Raw genomic sequence first — 21,515 nt, forward strand, 5'->3', positions numbered from 1 at the left:
AAACCCGTTCTCTTAAAACATGCATGATTGTTAAAGCCTGAAGAAATCATGGTAAGAAGTTTCAGTTACGAACATTAGAGCAGACATATCCAATCAGAGGAAACATTCAAACTAATATCTCCTTTCAAGGATAGAGCACCAAGATGACATATTTTAAAGCAACATTAATTGAGAGATATCAGAGCAAAAACACAATCAATATCCGAGAAAAAAGTCAAACAAGAAAGAACTTTGACTAGCACATTGGAAGTGAGCAAGACTGGTTGCATCTCCTCCGTTGCAGAACAATTTGAAGCAGCTTCCCTCGCCATTGCCTCCACTACCTTCTCGACAAGAAGGGTAGACACAAGTTTTGTGTAAAATGCTTTTGGATTCTATTTATTCACTTTCGGTTACTATATACACTTGACACAACTAACTAATCTCCAAAATAGAGTCAAAATCAAAACTAATCTCCAAAACTAAGGTTAGATCCATTAACACTAAAGGGAGGTTCAACTAAGACCTAGAAATGGGAAAGCTGTACAATGATCTAACAAATCATCCCTTGAACTGAACTTCAATTCTGCAATCAATCTAATCTATTGTTTCACAGACTTTCACTCTACTTTGCAATAACTCAAAGGTTTTAGGTAAGAGAGTATAATAATTGAGTGAAGAATATTCCATTTCTCCATATTTCTTTATTTTTCCACAATAATGCTAATAAAGGAGCTTAGCAAGCTAAATGATTTTCATTGATACTGCATATTCAAATTAGTTCAAAAGAAATCGAGTCTCAGTAGGCCTTGATTCCAATTACTATAGCAAGTGGATGGAAGAATTCACGAGAAACAATTATTAATTAAATTCTAAGAGCTACCATAGTGAGAATGATAGTATACTTGATTCTCATAGCGAAGCACAAACTAACCATGCGGCCTATTTTCCATTAAAATCATTGGTCTGTTCAAATTTTCAATGGGTTGGACTATACCATATTCTACTAGTTTTGATAAAGTTTTCATGTGCCAGCTACCAGATCACTAAAACCCAATCCAGAATCGATTAGATCATTATACTTTCTCGATTGGCTATCATTTAGTCTATCATCATATTTTTGTATGCAAAGGCATAAGTTACAATCACTCACCATGTTATATTGAAGATTGAATGAGGACAAATGGTTACAGGATTGGGAGAAGAGACTTACAAATAAATGATTGACATTATCAAGGAAATATACAGAAAACTACCCAACAATGTTCATGTGTTCCTGGAAAAAAGGTCTCAACATATAAAATTAGGCATAATAACCTATGATCACCTTGTTTGATCATGACATCAAACTCATTATTCCAAGTTGATATAAAATTCTCAACCTAATGAGTAGTATCCAAACAAATGGAGTTCTACATAACAAACTTGACTTCATACAACAAACTAGCTCTTGGCACCAGCACTCCAGTAAAATATGAATAGGATGCAGAGAGGAGGAAACAATAACACTGAGGTTTTTCTTTATTAAATATTATATTATTTGTTCAATGTGATAAAGTATTTTTTTATGCTTAGAAATGAAGTGAAACAATCAATATTAGAGCTAGCAAACGCGTTTTCTTAAAACATGGTTGATCAAAGCATGAAGAAACTAAAATAAGAAGCTTCAGTTACCAATATTAGAGCAGACATATCCAATCAGAAAATAACTATCAGACTAATAGAATTAGTCATCAGAGCAAATATTCAAACTGATATATTCATTAGACGATAGTGCCCTAAGATGACATATTTATGATTGAGAGAGATATCTGAGCAAAAGCTCAATCAATATCAGAGAAAAAATAGGCAACCGTGAACGAACTCCAACAAGCACAATGGAAATGATCGAGACCCGTTGCATCTCCTCCATTATCATTAGTCACACAAAACCAGTATGCAATAAATTCTAGCAAAATCAAAATACAAAATGCTAACCAATCCCTAACAAGTATGCAAGGAACCATAATACAAAATATAGAAACTTTTGAAGATCATTGAGGGTTATTTCCCATCCTCCCTTGTCCAAAGGGACAAAATCTTCAGCACAATTTTTTTTGAATAACTCCTCACTTTTCTGTTTTACAAAACCGAGGAGGCATTCTATTATGGTGCAACTGAACATTCCTCATTTCATTAACCTTAACAATATGTGCTGATTTATATATAGGGAAGATTATATAATTTGGTCAATTGCAAAAACAAATATCACATGAGAAAAAACTCAGGAACAAAGTCAAATATCTCTCTAGTAACTCAGAAATCCATTATATGCAATGCAACTAATCTAATACTGCAAAAACATTGGTATAGTACTGACAAAAAGCTCAATTAGAGAGTAAAATATTTGAGTAAAGAATAATTCCTTTTTCTTTTATCTTTGCTTTACCTCAAAATTGTTTACAAAGGAGCTTACTATAGCTAGTGGAAGAAAGAATTCATTAGAAATAATTAGCGTTTAAATTCTAAAAGCTACCAAAATGAGAAAGATATTATACAAGACTAATACTCTCAAGTGAAGCACACAGTGAAAATGATATTATTCATTCCCACAAGTCCATGAGATGACCCGAAAATGACATACATTGATACAAGTCATGTAAAAACTCATCGAAGAGATAGAAAATTAAAAGGTAAAAAGGATATAGCATCCATTTAATAGATGAAATCTAATATATATTTGAAAATCTAAATGACATAGAAGTCAAAATGAAACAGAGGTCATGCCTTTGAAAACCATCAAATCTTAGCATTGCATACATAGATTTTAATATATAAAATAACATATAAGAACTATTATTGCAACTATGCCCTAACTTCCATCATTTAAATAAGAGTTTACATTTTGTAGAAGCCCTTGTCCATGAAGCTGATTTCATTAACATTTGGTACTTGGCATTTAAATCTACGGAAGAGGCACTCTTGATTGACATGATGTTCAGTACTTTTGAATTCTGCATAATATATTTTGCAAATTGAATCCCAAATTCCATGCATTTAAAGCCTTCAAGCGAACATGTTTTGAGCTGGGTTGAAAGGCATTCTGGAATAATTGTTGGATCCATCCAATTATCCACAACTCCCTCTTCAATCCTAGACTTCTGTCAACAATTCAAATATTTTGTTAATAAAAAATAAAGAGGTGAAAAAATGTTGAGGTAAAAACCAAAGAGAAAATAATTGACAATAACAAAACCTCATGAATGATTAGATTTCGAAGTTTGGGACAACGTTTGAGGACTTCTATAACCCACTTCCACTTCTCACAGCGTTGAAGCATAAAAAGAAGTTCCATGTGGATTAGATTTTGAAACAAAGGAAAATGGATATAACCTATGTCCTGCAGTGAGATACAAAAGTTAGAAATGAAATAAACACTAATTTCATTGAAATATTTATTGGAGAGAGTCATATAATATTCTTACCAACATTAGACACATAATTTTTGCCCTGCGAAGCAAAGTAAACACAACACTCGCCTCCCTACTAATCATCAAATGAGAAATGTTTGCTTTAATCAAATTCGGTAAGCTTTGAGAATTTTCCACTAAACCAAGTGACTTCCCTCCATGTACCCCATCTATTTGCAATTCCTCTAGAATGGGACATCCTGATAGAAGCTTTACCAAATCTTCAAGAACATCGAAACGCATAACCCTTAGATGAAGAGTTTTTAGGAGAGGGAAATCTACAATCAATTGAGAAAGATCATTCACTCTCAACCCTTTCAAATGAAGAACGACAAGGGTCCTACAGCTGAAAATACTAGTAGGTAAATTGACTTTAAGGAAAACCATGCTGCTGGATATTTCGAGATTGAGGCTCTCGATTCCTCCTCGTTGAGCAGAGGCATAGACAAATCGATTGATATCGTGTGAGTAATGGGTAGAAGCTGGTGAACATTTGAGGTGGAATGATCGGATGGGTAACGTGATGACTCGTAAGAGAAAGACGGAGGACGCAAATCTGAAATAGGAGTCAGTAGTTCGGGAAGGCTTTGTCGTCGAAGCGGAGAGTCGGAACTGAGAGCCACAGTGGTTTCCATCTCTTTGAAAGGATGCTTGTTGCAGCAGAGAGTTTGGTTGGGAGAAATGAAAGTATGTGATGTATAATGGGATCCGGTAATGCGCTAATCCTATTTTCGGTCGGGATTGATCGTGACATATTTCAAAACTCAAACCCTAATCTAAAACCAGCGATCTAAACAAAATTGATCTGTTTAGAAATTGAGGTTCGAAACAATTTTATAGCTAAATCATGAAATCATGGAAAGCTATTGACAAGAAGGGTCAGAAGAACTTAGAAGGAATGTGAGTGTTTTGTTTTGTAAGTTGAGAATGGTGAATGAATGAGGGGGTTCTGAAAAAGATTGAGGGGGAAAACGTCGTATGTTGTGATGGAGGCCAAAACCCTAATGTAACAATCAAGACCTCATCGATATATAGTAAGAAATTTTTTATTCTTCGATATTTTTATTTTTATTATTTTCTTTTCTAAAACTAATATTTTATTTTCTTAAAAAAAACAAATATTTTATTTGGCATAAATATTTGATCTTATCAACTAAATTTTTATTTAAGCTTTTAATTTACTTTTAAAGACGAATAAAAAATTAATATATTTCCCGGTTCAAACCCCAGACCTTGCATATATTATGCATTGTTCTTAACAACTGAGCTAAACTCACAAGGACATTACTTTGGTTAATATATTTTATTTTAGCTTCTTAAATTTTTGTTTACTTTTAATATTTTTGTAGCATAAATATCTCAACAAACTACTCATTAGAAGTATATTTTAAACTTTTCTAATCATTGCAGTATCAATCCATAGTATATCTTTTATTTTCTCTTTTTTTTTACCACCAAAAACACAATTTTGTTTCATCATAATCATTTGACATTTGAGCATATTTTTACCTCTTTATGTCTTTTGTAGCAAATTACCACATCTAGAGGAGAAAAAAATAATTCCCACCACTCTTATATAAAATGAAGAAAGAACTTTTCTTGGTTGGTTTAGTATTAAGGTTAGAACCTGTTTCCTCATAATATCTCTTACACAGGAACAAGAAAAAGCTGGACTAAACACACACACACTCACTTGAAACTTGTTGTTGGGTTGAATAGGTTCATGAGAAATACTTGAAGTTGTGATTAGTGTACGCTGAAAACAAAGCCTTGGAGGAGACAAAAGTTTTTAACTGTATTGTCATATGTTAAATGTTGTTAATGCTGCTAATGTTTATGCCGTTTGCTTGAGGACAAGCAAAAATTCAAGTATAGGGGAGTTTGATAAGTCAATAATTAGTTGGTTTTCAAGTTTATTTTATTAAGATTTTATTTGTTTTTAATTACTTTTTAGAACTTTGGTACTTCAATTTGTTTGTTATTTAATTTCAGGAACAAATATGGTAAAAGATTGAGTCTTGGAACAAAAGAAAGGGTTTTGGTGCATGGTTAAGGAATGGAAGGTTCTAGAGCATGATTTGGGCTGATCGAGACAAAAAATATGAAGATCCTATGCAAAAATATCAAGCACGATCGTGCCTGACTAAGACCAAACTGTGTTGCCCTTGTTTAAACGTGCCTATGATTCCAGGAAGACAGGCACGGTTCGTGCCTGCAGGCGCACGGTCGTGCGCGACGCTCTTTTCCCCTTTTGCTGATTTTGCCAGAATGACAGGAACGGTCCGTGCCAAGTTGAGCACGACCTTGCCTTGTCCCATCTGCTATGTTTTGTTATTTCTCAGACCTAAAAGCCAATGGGTTGCTTGCTATGTAATTTTTATGCCTTTTCTTAGGGCTTAAGTTAGATTTTAGGCTATAAATAGAGCATCCACCAGACTTATTATTCATCTTTTGTTCTTGTGAATTTTACGTGACAATTATTTCTTTGAATAAAAGTTCTTATTTTTCCTTGTTCTTTAAAATTCTTGTTCTTTACTTTCAGCTATTTATTTTTATGTCTTTCTTCTTCTTCTCCACCTCTTTGTCTATGATGAACATGAGTGAATAGACTTCTTTGTCTTGGGATTGTTGGATGAGTCTAATTACCTAATCCTATCAAACCAAGCCTAGAACCCTAATTTTATGTAAATCTACTTTTCTAATTTTATGAATAGAATGCAGAGAGGAGGAAACAATGACAGTGAGGTTCTTATTAAATATTGTATTATATTTTCAATATAATAATGTTTCTTTTTATGCTTAGGAATGAAGTGATACCATCAATATTAGAGCTAGTAAATGCGATTTCTCAAAGCATGAAGAAATTATAATAAGAAGCTTCAGTTACCAACATCAGAGCAGACATACCCAATAAGAAAATAACTATCAGAGTAATAGATTTAATCATGAGAGCAAATATTCAAACCAATATATTCATTAGACGATAGAGCCCTAAGATGACATATTTCAAAGCAACAATGATTGAGTGAGGTATCAGAGCAAAAGCACAATCAAATCAAAGGAAAAAAATAGACAAACAAGAACGAACTCCGACAATCACGAACTCCGACAATCACAATGAAAGTGATTGAGACCAGTTGCATCTCCTCCCTTATTATTAGTCACACAAAACCAGTATGCAATAAATAATAGCAAATCAAGATCCAGACCAAATGCAAACCAGTATACGAAACAGTGTGAAATCAGTAACGGGAATAGAAATGCAAACCAAAATGCAATAAATCCATAGGTATACCAAACAGTATGCAAATAGTAACAGGAAGTCAGAAATATCAAATACAAACCAAATACCAAACCAGTTTTCAATCACTAATAGCAATAGCAAAATGCAAACCAAATCCCTAACCAGTATACAAAATATAGAAACTATTGAGGATCATCGAGGTTCGTTCGCCACCCTCTCGGGCCCAAGTGACAAAACCTTGAACACAATCTTTTTGCATAGCTCCTACAGTCCTACTCACCAAAACTAAAGTTTCTGTTTTGTCATCTGCCATTTTTCACTGCCGTATAGGCATTCTATTATTGTGCAAGAGAATATCTGCTGATTCTCTATTTCCCATGCCGTACCTCATATCATAGGCCATGGTAGTTGTACAATGAGATTGATAAGAAAAATTATATAATTTGGTCAAATACGAAATCAAATAGCATCTGAGAGAAAAACCAAGAACTAAGTCAAACACATCTCTAGTAGCTCAAAAATATATTATATGAAACGTAACAACATAATACTGCAATAACATTTGCATAGTACTGACGAAAAATATGTCAATAAAAAATATGTCAATAAATAAAGGTTATATAAGAGAGTAACATATATTTGAGTACAGAATATTTCAATTATCTTCATCTTTCATTATTTTTCCTCAATAATGTTAATAAAGGAGCTTTGCAACCTAAATAGTTTTCATTGATAACAGATATTAAAACAAGTGGAAAAAAAAACGAGTTCCAATTGACGTAGGTCTTGATTCCAATTACTATAGCAAGTGGATGACAAAATTCAAGAGAAGCAAATAGTAATTAAATTCTAAGAGCTAATGATGATGGCATAGATGTAAACAACCATCAAAGAGATAAGAGACGACTTGGTTGAAAGGATCTGACATACCTTTAATACATGAAAGCCAATACATATTTGAAAATCTAAATGACAGAGTCAAAATGAAACATAGGTCATGCCTTTGAAAACCATTAAATCTTCGCATTGCATATGTTAGAATCTAATATAAAAAGCACACATAAGAACTATTGCAACTATGCCCTAACTGTCATCAATCAAATATGAGTTCACATGTTGTTGAGGCCCTTGCTGACAAAGCTAATTTCGATATCACTTGGTACTTGAGATTTATATCTATGGGATAGACACAATTGAAATGGTTTTCAGCACTTTCGCGTTCTGCATAATATATTTTGCAAATTGAATTTCACACTCCGTGCCTTTATAGCCTTTAAGCAAACATGTTCTGAGCTGTGTTGAAAGGCATTCAGGAACAATTGTTGGATTCATCCAATTATCCACAACTTCCTTCTTATTCCTAGAGTCCTGTCAACAATTCAAATATTTTGTTAATAAATAAATACGTTAAGGTAAAAAGCAAAGAGAAAATCATTTACAACAACAAAACCTCATGAATGGTTAGATTTTGAAGTTTGGGACAACGTTTGAGCACTTCTATCACCAACTTCCACTTCTCATAGCGTTTACGCTTGAGAATAAGTTCCATGTGGATTAGATTTTGAAACAAAGGAAAATGGCTATAACCTGTGTTCTGTAGTGAGATACAAAAGTTAGAAATGAAATAAACCCCACTTTCATTAAGACATTTATCAGAGAGACTCATATAACATTCTTACCAGTTCTACACACATAAGTTTTGCCTTGCAAAGGAAAGTAAACAGAACATTCACCACCCTATGAGACATGTCAGAAATGTTTGCTTTAACCAAATTTGGTAAGCACTGAGAATTTTCCACTGAAACAAGTGACTTTTTCGCTGGGTATACTGTATTTATTCGCAATTCCTCTAGAATGGGACATCCAGATAAAAGCTTTACAAAATGTTCAAGAACTTCGAAACGCATAAAACATAGGTGAAGAGTTTTTAGGAGAGGGAAATCTACAACCAATTGAGAAAGGTCATTCACTCTGAACCCTTTCAAATGAAGAACGACAAGGGTCCTACAACTGAAAATACTGGGAGGTAACTTGACTTTACAGAAAAGCATGCTAGATGTTTCGAGATCGAGGTTCTCAATTCCCCTTCGTTGCGCAACAGTGTGGACAAATAGATTGATATCGTGTGAGTGGTGGGTAGAAGCTTGTGAAAATTTGACGTTGAATGATTGGATGGGTAACGTGATGTCTCGTGAGATAAAGACAAAGGACACAAAATGGCGAAAGGAATCGTAGTTTGGGAAACTTTCGTCGTCGAAGTGGAGAGTGGGTACTGAGAGCCATAATGGTTTCCATCTCTCCGAGAGGATGCTGGTGGCAGCAGAGATTTTGGTTGGAAGAAATGAAAGTATGTGATGTATAATGGGATTAGCTCCATTTTATATAGTTGTATGCAAAAAAAATTAAATAGTTTTTTCAAAGAAGTGATTATTATTATTATTATTATTATTATTATTATTATTATTATTATTATTATTATTATTATTATTATTATTATTATTATTATTATTATTATTATTATTATTATTATAATAAATAAACGCACAATTGATTATTGATCTGTTCGGTGAGAACAAATGAGTGGCAACGACGACAGATAATGCTATAATGTGACGGTAAGGGATTCTGGTATGACGGTGTTGAGTCTTTGCGGTAGAACGAAAGGTGCCTATAGGCATATTAGCACTCTGATGCTAAATTAAGTAATGGAACTGAGAAAAAGTGTGTTGAAAGTGTTGTGAAAAGTGAATCGTCCCTTGAGGGTGAAAAGAGCGTGTTGGGCATAATTGTCTTCGGTTTATGCGGCGTGTGATTAGGGACGGTTAGAGGACACATAAGGGCGATCCTCGCGTGGGAGCGTTCTTCTTTGTGGCACGATGCGCTTGAGCCGGCGTGTTTCGTCAGGCGTGGAGCCTTAAGGCGGTGTAAGTTATGCCACGTGGTAACGTATGATTGATCTTCTGATCGGTCCAGAATAGTTGCCCCCAAGCCATTGATACCTTTAAGGCGCAATGACTTTAAGGCGCTCTATGTGCTTGATGGGAAGTTTTTATTCCGTTTCCCTAGGAGGTGTCTCCTGACGAGAGTTAGTGGGAGCAGTAATCATTTAATGCCTTGAACTGAAACGTTTTTAGTGGAGCGTTTGTTAAATCTGCTTTCTCCACGTGTCAATTTCATGAGGCCCAAGCGTCCCAAGAAAAATGCTTCACGCACGCCTCGCTTTGACAACGTTTCACATTTTTCGAAGCTATTTTCACCCGTTTAAATCGTGGCTCTCTGTTTACACATCATTTGGTCCGTTGATTCGAACAACTTCAAGGGCTATTTTAAGGGGAGTTTCTTCTTGTTTTTCTTGCATTTATCATTTTTCCTTGACGTGTTTCCGAAAAACGTTTCTTCTTCTTTCTTATGAGTTTTCTTTTTATTCATCATTTTGGTTGAATGAGAGATGGATATTCCTTTTGTGTTTCATGGGGATTGGTTTGGTGCACTTGTTACAGCGACATGTAGCGGGAATGAGAAAACTAAACTGGTCAAAACGTTTGCCAAATCTGCGTTAGATCGGGCGGTTTCGAGCAAGATCGTTATTCTTCTCCGAGAAGTTTAAGTTAAGATCAAGGGTGTTGTGGTTGAGATGAAGGGCTTGCCGTGTTTCCTCCCATTACCCAGGGCCGTTCGGTTTGATGCGAGAGCCTACGGTAGAAATTGCGGATGTTGTGACAAAGACAGGGATTCCGCGATGCCTTTGCTCGAGATCCTGGATCCTTGAGTTTGATGGCACTAGGCTTCCTCCTCGCGAGTTTTGTATCTCCCAGCGGGTTGCCTCTCGGGTGTTAAAGGATTTGATTCTTTTCCTGGCTGAGGGTGCGTTACTTGACTTTGTCTGGTTTGCTCTAAATTAGGCTTGTTTATAGCCAGATGCATCTCTTTCCGCTGGTGGCAAGGGTTGATTAGGTATATCCCCCACATTATTTGTTTGTATATTTCTTGCTGCGGCAGCTTCCTTTGTAATCGCCTTGAGCGTTTTAATAAAAAGAAGCTTAAGACCTTTTTTTACACCTTTGTAATTTCATGTGATTTTCGCTATGGCGGCTCCTCTTGTAATTGATTTGAAAGTTTTAAAGAAAAGAAGCTTAAGAGCCCCTTCTCGTTCAGTTGTTGTGGATTCCATTCCACCTGTGCTTTCCCTCTAACTCTTCGTGTCTTCGCATTTTATTTCATGCCATGTTTCACGTTTATGCATTTTCATTTCATGCCACGTTTGGGAGGGTTATCCGGCGCCTCGCTCTTTTTCCCTGCATTGATGCATTTTGTTTCATGCCGCGCGCTTTGAGCTTTCTTTGGTCGTCCGGGGGAACACGTCCGACAAGGCTTAGTTCCCCCTTTTGAGCATTTAGAGGCGAGACACTATACTTTTGGGTGGCTAGCCCTTCAGGCGGGTGCCATGACAAATGCTAGAGTTTTGTTTCGCTTAAAAGCAGAAGCCTTGAGATCCTCCCTTCTTTGAGGATGCTCTTCCTCGTTCAAGGCTTTAAGTTATGTCAATCACAATAACTTGCAACAAACGTGTTTTCTTTTGAGAAAAACGCTTGTTTATTAATATTTGTAAAACATATTCACAATGGATCCTATGATTTATTTGAAGTACATCACAAAATTTAAACGGAAACTACTGATACATTGGAACATTGACACATGGCTTGCAGTGCAATGTTTGACATGTATATATCATCCTTTCCATGTTATACGGTTCTTTTCCATGCATGTGTTTCAATCACCTTTATCACAATCACTCACTGAGTTTAATTTAGTAATCACTTTGAATGTTATCTTTTTAGTTTTCAGTTTTAGATATGCACATGACATGCTTGATAAAATATTTTAGTGAGCAATTGGATCTTCGAAGCTTTCTCTCAAAAGATGACCCTCTTGCCCAAGTAAGCATTAATTTTTTATATTGGTATTTGAAGTGAAGATTTCTAATTTAATTTATTAATCAATTCAAATTTTATGTTGTTCTCTTTCAGTTTTAGATATGCATACTATGTGTTTGATAAAATATTGCAGTGAAACGGGAAACTTTCTTTCCGAAATAAACAAAAAATGTGCCATCAATAATTATGTGATACAGCAAAGCCATCTATGTACAAAATTTGCACATGTTAAAAAAACAATTTAAAAAACTTAATTTTAGGTACCTTTACATGAATGTTAGATTTTAGGCTTGAAAATCTACATGCAAATGGACAAATTATTCAAAATGACGCAAAAAAAGATTAAAAAAAAACAAAATTGTCATGTGAAATTAAGTTAAGGGACAATGTGGGTAATTTTGTGAAATTTTTCTTTATTTTATATGTAACAATTTGTTAATTATATGCACTGCACTTTGTGTGTATTTGGTGTGTTTTTTTTTTTAAAGAAAAAAGTACATAAAATACACACAAAGTGGGGTAACAAAGTATGATATTTTGTGTACTTATATTTGCGAAAACAAATTTTTATGTTTCAATATGATAAAAATTTGAAAACTCGTGAGTATTTTTTAAATATGAACATTAATTTTGTATTTCTATAAAATATTTGTTTTTTATATGCTAATATGAGATACATATTTGCACTGCACATGTTGCAGATTTATGTACTTAATTATATCTACATAAACAAATATTTATATGCATTTGTTTCTTTTATACTTTATATGCTTCTATTTGAGTAAATAATACGGTGTGTGTAACGCCCTCCTTTTTATTTAATTATTTTAATTAGTTTTAGAATATATTTATATATTTATATGATGTATATGAGGGATATATGATTTGTTGAGATTAGATGTCTTTTTATAATTTAGTTAATATATTTTGTTGAGTGATATTTTGTTATGTTATATGTTGGTATTTACTAGCATAATATATTTGTTAATTGTTATAGATATATATTTGTTATTTGGTGTATTATTATATATTTAGTAGAGAAATATTATTTATTAGAATATGAGGATTATTAGTGTGAGTGGATTTGGGGGTTAGAATAGAAAGAAGAATAAGTTGTTGGGCCTAAATAGATTTGAGAAGAATATTTTAGTATTATAAATAGAGAAGCTTAGGTTGGAAATAATTTACCTTAAACCGCTTTTTGGAAAAGAGGAGAACAAGAGAGAAGAGAAGAGAAAAGTCAAGAGAAGAGGAGAATACCTTAGGAAAGAAGAACGCTGCTGCTGATTCAGGAATTAATCTAAGGTGAGGGTGAGACTATCTTGCATTAATATTAAGTTGTTAAATCATTAGATTACATCTAACAAGTTGGGGAGAGTTTGTGAGAATTTGAGAATTAGGGTTTTGAGAGAGATTTGATGATTAGATTATGAAAACTTGTTGAATTGATGTAGAAATTGTGTACAGACCTTAGATAATCCATAGGATGATTATTGGAAGTAGTTTTGAGGTTAGAACCATGAGATTAGGTGAAACTTGGAGAAAATCTGCATTCTGCCCGAATTTTGATATTAAAACTGGTATTGATCGGTGATGAATTGGTCTTAGGTGTAAACACGAAAGTTGTAGGTATGGATGTTAGCTTTCTAATGTCGTTGGTCTCACGTCAAAACGATTTATAGAACTTGAGTTATGGTCAAATTAATGCACGTAGGTCACAGTGAATTTTTATGGACTTTCAGCACAACTTTTCCGAATTTAAAATGAAAACTGGTATTGATGAGTACAAAATTGGTCTTAGGCGTAAACATGAAATTTTTAGATAATTTTGTTAGCTTTCTAGTGGCTTTGTTTGACGTGAAAATGACGTTTGGTCTTTGAGTTATGATGAAAATACTACAGGGAGGTCTTAACGAAATTGTACGGTGACAACATTCTCTGTTTCATGTTTTTGCGTTTTGTTCATATGTTTCTGTTTTGAATTGATCTTTGTTGTAAACATGAAAGTTGTTGATATTTGTGATATCTTTCCAGTAGCTTTGGTTTGACATGAAAATATGTTGTGGATAATTTATTATGTTTTTACAAAGATACATAGTGAATTATTGTTGATGTTTAAATACGATGTTATATGAAGTTGTTTATGATTGATGAATATGATGTTTTAAGATGTTGTTTATTATCATTTGATATTGTTATATTATGATATGACATGAATTATTTATGTGATCCATATGTTGTCAAGATGATAAGATGTTAAAGATGTTAAGACGTTAAGATGATAAGAGTTGTTAAGTCGTCGAGTCGTTATGAAGTCATCAAGTTGTTAAGATGTTATGTTGTCAAGATGTCAAGATGTTAGGATGTCATAGATGTTCATGAAGTTGTCTAAGTTGTACGAAAGTTATGTCGTTGCATTAGAGTTGTGTTGTTGCATAGTCAGAGATGGGGGCTTAATGCCCGACATGTCCTTTATGACCTTAGAGATGGGGGCTCAATGCCCGACAGGTCCTTTATGACCTTAGAGATGGGGGCTTAATGCCCAACATGTCCTTTATGACCTTAGAGAAGAGGGCTTAATGCCCTGGTGGTACCACATGCATAATGGAGATGTCTAAGATGATTTAAGATGATTTGAGAAGTAGAAGTTGCATAGTCGAGTCGAAGTTTGTTAAGATGTTGAGATGTCAAGTTGTCAAGTTGTTAAGATGTCAAGTTGATAAGTTATTAATGAAGTGATATGATGAATGAAGACGAATGATTTATGATAAGATGTTACGTGAGTTATAATTATGTTGATATATGAAGTTGATTACGAATTTGATTATGAAGTTGTTTTCGGTAATGCTATGTTTTGATAATAATACTTATGTGAAATTACATGATGATTCTTATGATTATATTTGATATTAGGTGTTGATGCTTATAAATAATGTTTGATGAAATGTGGTGACGTTTGTGATTAATATTGATGCTATGTGATGATTGTTGGAGACTATTATTTGATGTTATATGATGATGTTAAGATTAGTAATTGATAATATATGAAGATGTTTATGATTAGTATTAAGATAGTTTTACGACCAATATAAGAAGATAATGACACTAATTAAGGAAGTTTAAGTTGTTAGATATGATTAATGGATTATAAGATGTTTAAGTTGTTGAATGTACTTTATATGATTTATATGCTTAATATTATTGTTTGAGAAATCTCACCCCTCTGCTTGGAAATGTTGCTCTTCGTATGGGTAACTTGCAGGTAATCAAGATTAGAGGCGTCGTGAGTGGACTCCTCACATGTGTGTCTAGGTGCTCTGATACGTAACGGGATGGGACTTGACTTTACTTCTATTCCTTACGTATTGTTTATGAACTTTTATGAATAAATATTGAACTAAGACTTGTGAGATTTTCTGATGAGGCCTACGTGCCAAAGACTTTTTATGTTGAATGAACTAATTCCGCTGCGAAGTTTTGAATTACTTATGTTAAATGATTTTGAAGAATAAATTGTTATTCGTTCAGTTTATGAATTTTTAAGAAGTGTAGCATTCCGTTTAAAGTGAAATACTCTGATTTTTAATTATGAAATTTTTTACGTTGGGAAAACGGGGTGTTACAGTGTGCAATATTTTATAAGTTGACTTTAAAGATTTTAGATCATATTTTGATTGCGTTGTAGTATTCTTTTTTGTTATCTATTCTCTTTTTGTTGTTAAAGTGCGGATAATAGACGCGAGTACAATCACTTAGATGCCCATGGATACAAGGATGAGCACTAAACTTGTTGCCCATGAGACTACGAGCTCGAGTATATACATTTTTTATTAGACAATTAGTTTTCCTATCATACTCTCTTCTCACACACCTTATTAAATTTCAAAAATACATTCATTCGGATTATCTAATCTATTTTTTTTTTAAGGTTTTTGGATAATATAATCCGAAATATATTTTATATAGAAGTAACAATCAGAACCTGGTTTTATTTCAACAATTGTGAATTTTGCTTTTAAAAACAACCGAAAAAAGTAAATAATATTAAAACTTGTCAAAATAAAATAAAAATATATAAAAATACCACTAAAAAGTTCTAAAAATCAAATTGAGTTAATGCAAATTTTTTCAGAATTTTCTGAGAATATGAAAAAAATAAAAAAAGGTATAAACAATGAAATTTTATATTGCAGGGTGGAGTCCCGTGAGAAGTCCATTCTAGAGAAGCCTTGATCCTTGCTTTTTTCCTTCTTGATATTTTTAGCAAGTTTCAAAATAAACCAACACGGTCACCCTAAAACTGATAAAATGTTTATAAATACATTTTATATAAAGAGTAAACATACACATACTTTTATGTCATTTTATATCAATTCTAAATTTAATAAGTTAACTTTTGAGCTATAAACTTTTAGTTATCCGTCATCAGTTATAAGCTGGTTTTTCAGCTATCAGCTAGCTTATTTTTACCAAACATACCCTAGATCTATTCACACAAACCTTATTAAATTTCAAAAATACATCCGGTCAGTTTTTTTTTTTTTTTTTTTTTTTTTTTTTTTTTTTTAGGTTTTTGGATTATATAATCCAAAATATGCTTTATGTATAAGTAACAACCAGAACCTCGTTTTATTTCAACAATTATGAATTTTTCTTTTAAAAACAACCGAAAAAGCAAGCTAAAAAACCAATAAAATTTGTCAAAAGAAAATAAAAATATATAAAAATACCACTAAAAATTCTAAAAATCAAATCAAGTTGATGCAATTTTTTTTCATTTTATGCTTTATGAGAATATGAAAAAATAAAAAATAAAAATAAAAATAAGTATAAACGATTGAATTTTGAATTTTGTGGGAAGTCCGTCCATTGTAGAGAAGTCTTGTTCCTTACTTTTTTTTTTCTTTTCTTTCATGATATTTTTAGCAAGTTTCAGAATTAACCGACACAGTTACCATAACACTTTTTTTTTAATAATTAGGAATGTGCATTTTCAGGATTTGAAACACAAGAAACAAACGGAGCAGTGAGTTAGAAATTAGAATGACTAAGTACATATTTTTCTTCATTGCCAATGTCATTCATAAAAAACAAGCAATAATCCTTGCACATTTTCTCCCCTTGCACCAACTACCAAAACTTAATAGAATATTTGACTTTTAAAATTATTCACCTTGGTAAGATTGGAAGAGTTTGATGTTTCTTTGGCTTTTACTTTTAATAAGCTTTTTCTTTCCGGGAAGTTTTGACAACAATAAAACATATGGGTTTTACAAATTTAAGTATAGCATTGAATGAATCAAATGAAAGCATAAGTATAAGATTAAGATGAGGGCCTATCCTTCCAAGTATGAGAGGAAGATGGTGTACATAATGGTTTTTCTATTATTACAAGCTACCTTCAGTGGTTTCATTGATCTGTTCAAACTTTCACTGGGTTTGACAGTACCTTATTCTCTACAAGTGTGATATAGGTCTCACGCGCAAGCAACCAGAGCACATAAAGCCATTCCAGAATCGATTAGAACCAGTAAACCCGTTCTCTTAAAACATGCATGATTGTTAAAGCCTGAAGAAATCATGGTAAGAAGTTTCAGTTACGAACATTAGAGCAGACATATCCAATCAGAGGAAACATTCAAACTAATATCTCCTTTCAAGGATAGAGCACCAAGATGACATATTTTAAAGCAACATTAATTGAGAGATATCAGAGCAAAAACACAATCAATATCCGAGAAAAAAGTCAAACAAGAAAGAACTTTGACTAGCACATTGGAAGTGAGCAAGACTGGTTGCATCTCCTCCGTTGCAGAACAATTTGAAGCAGCTTCCCTCGCCATTGCCTCCACTACCTTCTCGACAAGAAGGGTAGACACAAGTTTTGTGTAAAATGCTTTTGGATTCTATTTATTCACTTTCGGTTACTATATACACTTGACACAACTAACTAATCTCCAAAATAGAGTCAAAATCAAAACTAATCTCCAAAACTAAGGTTAGATCCATTAACACTAAAGGGAGGTTCAACTAAGACCTAGAAATGGGAAAGCTGTACAATGATCTAACAAATCATCCCTTGAACTGAACTTCAATTCTGCAATCAATCTAATCTATTGTTTCACAGACTTTCACTCTACTTTGCAATAACTCAAAGGTTTTAGGTAAGAGAGTATAATAATTGAGTGAAGAATATTCCATTTCTCCATATTTCTTTATTTTTCCACAATAATGCTAATAAAGGAGCTTAGCAAGCTAAATGATTTTCATTGATACTGCATATTCAAATTAGTTCAAAAGAAATCGAGTCTCAGTAGGCCTTGATTCCAATTACTATAGCAAGTGGATGGAAGAATTCACGAGAAACAATTATTAATTAAATTCTAAGAGCTACCATAGTGAGAATGATAGTATACTTGATTCTCATAGCGAAGCACAAACTAACCATGCGGCCTATTTTCCATTAAAATCATTGGTCTGTTCAAATTTTCAATGGGTTGGACTATACCATATTCTACTAGTTTTGATAAAGTTTTCATGTGCCAGCTACCAGATCACTAAAACCCAATCCAGAATCGATTAGATCATTATACTTTCTCGATTGGCTATCATTTAGTCTATCATCATATTTTTGTATGCAAAGGCATAAGTTACAATCACTCACCATGTTATATTGAAGATTGAATGAGGACAAATGGTTACAGGATTGGGAGAAGAGACTTACAAATAAATGATTGACATTATCAAGGAAATATACAGAAAACTACCCAACAATGTTCATGTGTTCCTGGAAAAAAGGTCTCAACATATAAAATTAGGCATAATAACCTATGATCACCTTGTTTGATCATGACATCAAACTCATTATTCCAAGTTGATATAAAATTCTCAACCTAATGAGTAGTATCCAAACAAATGGAGTTCTACATAACAAACTTGACTTCATACAACAAACTAGCTCTTGGCACCAGCACTCCAGTAAAATATGAATAGGATGCAGAGAGGAGGAAACAATAACACTGAGGTTTTTCTTTATTAAATATTATATTATTTGTTCAATGTGATAAAGTATTTTTTTATGCTTAGAAATGAAGTGAAACAATCAATATTAGAGCTAGCAAACGCGTTTTCTTAAAACATGGTTGATCAAAGCATGAAGAAACTAAAATAAGAAGCTTCAGTTACCAATATTAGAGCAGACATATCCAATCAGAAAATAACTATCAGACTAATAGAATTAGTCATCAGAGCAAATATTCAAACTGATATATTCATTAGACGATAGTGCCCTAAGATGACATATTTATGATTGAGAGAGATATCTGAGCAAAAGCTCAATCAATATCAGAGAAAAAATAGGCAACCGTGAACGAACTCCAACAAGCACAATGGAAATGATCGAGACCCGTTGCATCTCCTCCATTATCATTAGTCACACAAAACCAGTATGCAATAAATTCTAGCAAAATCAAAATACAAAATGCTAACCAATCCCTAACAAGTATGCAAGGAACCATAATACAAAATATAGAAACTTTTGAAGATCATTGAGGGTTATTTCCCATCCTCCCTTGTCCAAAGGGACAAAATCTTCAGCACAATTTTTTTTGAATAACTCCTCACTTTTCTGTTTTACAAAACCGAGGAGGCATTCTATTATGGTGCAACTGAACATTCCTCATTTCATTAACCTTAACAATATGTGCTGATTTATATATAGGGAAGATTATATAATTTGGTCAATTGCAAAAACAAATATCACATGAGAAAAAACTCAGGAACAAAGTCAAATATCTCTCTAGTAACTCAGAAATCCATTATATGCAATGCAACTAATCTAATACTGCAAAAACATTGGTATAGTACTGACAAAAAGCTCAATTAGAGAGTAAAATATTTGAGTAAAGAATAATTCCTTTTTCTTTTATCTTTGCTTTACCTCAAAATTGTTTACAAAGGAGCTTACTATAGCTAGTGGAAGAAAGAATTCATTAGAAATAATTAGCGTTTAAATTCTAAAAGCTACCAAAATGAGAAAGATATTATACAAGACTAATACTCTCAAGTGAAGCACACAGTGAAAATGATATTATTCATTCCCACAAGTCCATGAGATGACCCGAAAATGACATACATTGATACAAGTCATGTAAAAACTCATCGAAGAGATAGAAAATTAAAAGGTAAAAAGGATATAGCATCCATTTAATAGATGAAATCTAATATATATTTGAAAATCTAAATGACATAGAAGTCAAAATGAAACAGAGGTCATGCCTTTGAAAACCATCAAATCTTAGCATTGCATACATAGATTTTAATATATAAAATAACATATAAGAACTATTATTGCAACTATGCCCTAACTTCCATCATTTAAATAAGAGTTTACATTTTGTAGAAGCCCTTGTCCATGAAGCTGATTTCATTAACATTTGGTACTTGGCATTTAAATCTACGGAAGAGGCACTCTTGATTGACATGATGTTCAGTACTTTTGAATTCTGCATAATATATTTTGCAAATTGAATCCCAAATTCCATGCATTTAAAGCCTTCAAGCGAACATGTTTTGAGCTGGGTTGAAAGGCATTCTGGAATAATTGTTGGATCCATCCAATTATCCACAACTCCCTCTTCAATCCTAGACTTCTGTCAACAATTCAAATATTTTGTTAATAAAAAATAAAGAGGTGAAAAAATGTTGAGGTAAAAACCAAAGAGAAAATAATTGACAATAACAAAACCTCATGAATGATTAGATTTCGAAGTTTGGGACAACGTTTGAGGACTTCTATAACCCACTTCCACTTCTCACAGCGTTGAAGCATAAAAAGAAGTTCCATGTGGATTAGATTTTGAAACAAAGGAAAATGGATATAACCTATGTCCTGCAGTGAGATACAAAAGTTAGAAATGAAATAAACACTAATTTCATTGAAATATTTATTGGAGAGAGTCATATAATATTCTTACCAACATTAGACACATAATTTTTGCCCTGCGAAGCAAAGTAAACACAACACTCGCCTCCCTACTAATCATCAAATGAGAAATGTTTGCTTTAATCAAATTCGGTAAGCTTTGAGAATTTTCCACTAAACCAAGTGACTTCCCTCCATGTACCCCATCTATTTGCAATTCCTCTAGAATGGGACATCCTGATAGAAGCTTTACCAAATCTTCAAGAACATCGAAACGCATAACCCTTAGATGAAGAGTTTTTAGGAGAGGGAAATCTACAATCAATTGAGAAAGATCATTCACTCTCAACCCTTTCAAATGAAGAACGACAAGGGTCCTACAGCTGAAAATACTAGTAGGTAAATTGACTTTAAGGAAAACCATGCTGCTGGATATTTCGAGATTGAGGCTCTCGATTCCTCCTCGTTGAGCAGAGGCATAGACAAATCGATTGATATCGTGTGAGTAATGGGTAGAAGCTGGTGAACATTTGAGGTGGAATGATCGGATGGGTAACGTGATGACTCGTAAGAGAAAGACGGAGGACGCAAATCTGAAATAGGAGTCAGTAGTTCGGGAAGGCTTTGTCGTCGAAGCGGAGAGTCGGAACTGAGAGCCACAGTGGTTTCCATCTCTTTGAAAGGATGCTTGTTGCAGCAGAGAGTTTGGTTGGGAGAAATGAAAGTATGTGATGTATAATGGGATCCGGTAATGCGCTAATCCTATTTTCGGTCGGGATTGATCGTGACATATTTCAAAACTCAAACCCTAATCTAAAACCAGCGATCTAAACAAAATTGATCTGTTTAGAAATTGAGGTTCGAAACAATTTTATAGCTAAATCATGAAATCATGGAAAGCTATTGACAAGAAGGGTCAGAAGAACTTAGAAGGAATGTGAGTGTTTTGTTTTGTAAGTTGAGAATGGTGAATGAATGAGGGGGTT

General features: G+C 33.3%; 1 long non-coding RNA gene and 3 pseudogenes across 2 annotated transcripts; 1 reads left to right on the top strand and 3 right to left on the bottom strand.

Annotated features, from left to right (window-relative positions):
* Nucleotides 1–2,728: 2,728 nt before the first annotated feature.
* On the bottom strand, nt 2,729–4,197 carry LOC146907076 (FBD-associated F-box protein At5g56370-like; annotated as a pseudogene).
* Nucleotides 4,198–7,581: 3,384 nt separating this feature from the next.
* On the bottom strand, nt 7,582–8,886 carry LOC146907077 (FBD-associated F-box protein At5g56370-like; annotated as a pseudogene). The gene is made up of 3 exons (XR_015020294.1): nt 8,352–8,886; nt 8,123–8,266; nt 7,582–8,040 (listed from the first exon to the last, which is right to left on the bottom strand). The product of XR_015020294.1 is annotated as an FBD-associated F-box protein At5g56370-like (transcript).
* Nucleotides 8,887–11,217: 2,331 nt separating this feature from the next.
* Nucleotides 11,218–15,142, top strand: LOC146907078 (uncharacterized). Its single transcript, XR_015019866.1, has 2 exons — nt 11,218–11,609; nt 14,869–15,142. It is a non-coding gene; the product is annotated as an uncharacterized LOC146907078 (long non-coding RNA).
* Nucleotides 15,143–19,866: 4,724 nt separating this feature from the next.
* Nucleotides 19,867–21,335, bottom strand: LOC146907079 (FBD-associated F-box protein At5g56370-like; annotated as a pseudogene).
* Nucleotides 21,336–21,515: the final 180 nt, after the last annotated feature.

Source organism: Medicago sativa, chromosome 7, assembly GCF_051527215.1.
Source record: "Medicago sativa cultivar Bolivia chromosome 7, Bolivia_mono, whole genome shotgun sequence".
Lineage (NCBI taxonomy): Eukaryota > Viridiplantae > Streptophyta > Magnoliopsida > Fabales > Fabaceae > Medicago > Medicago sativa.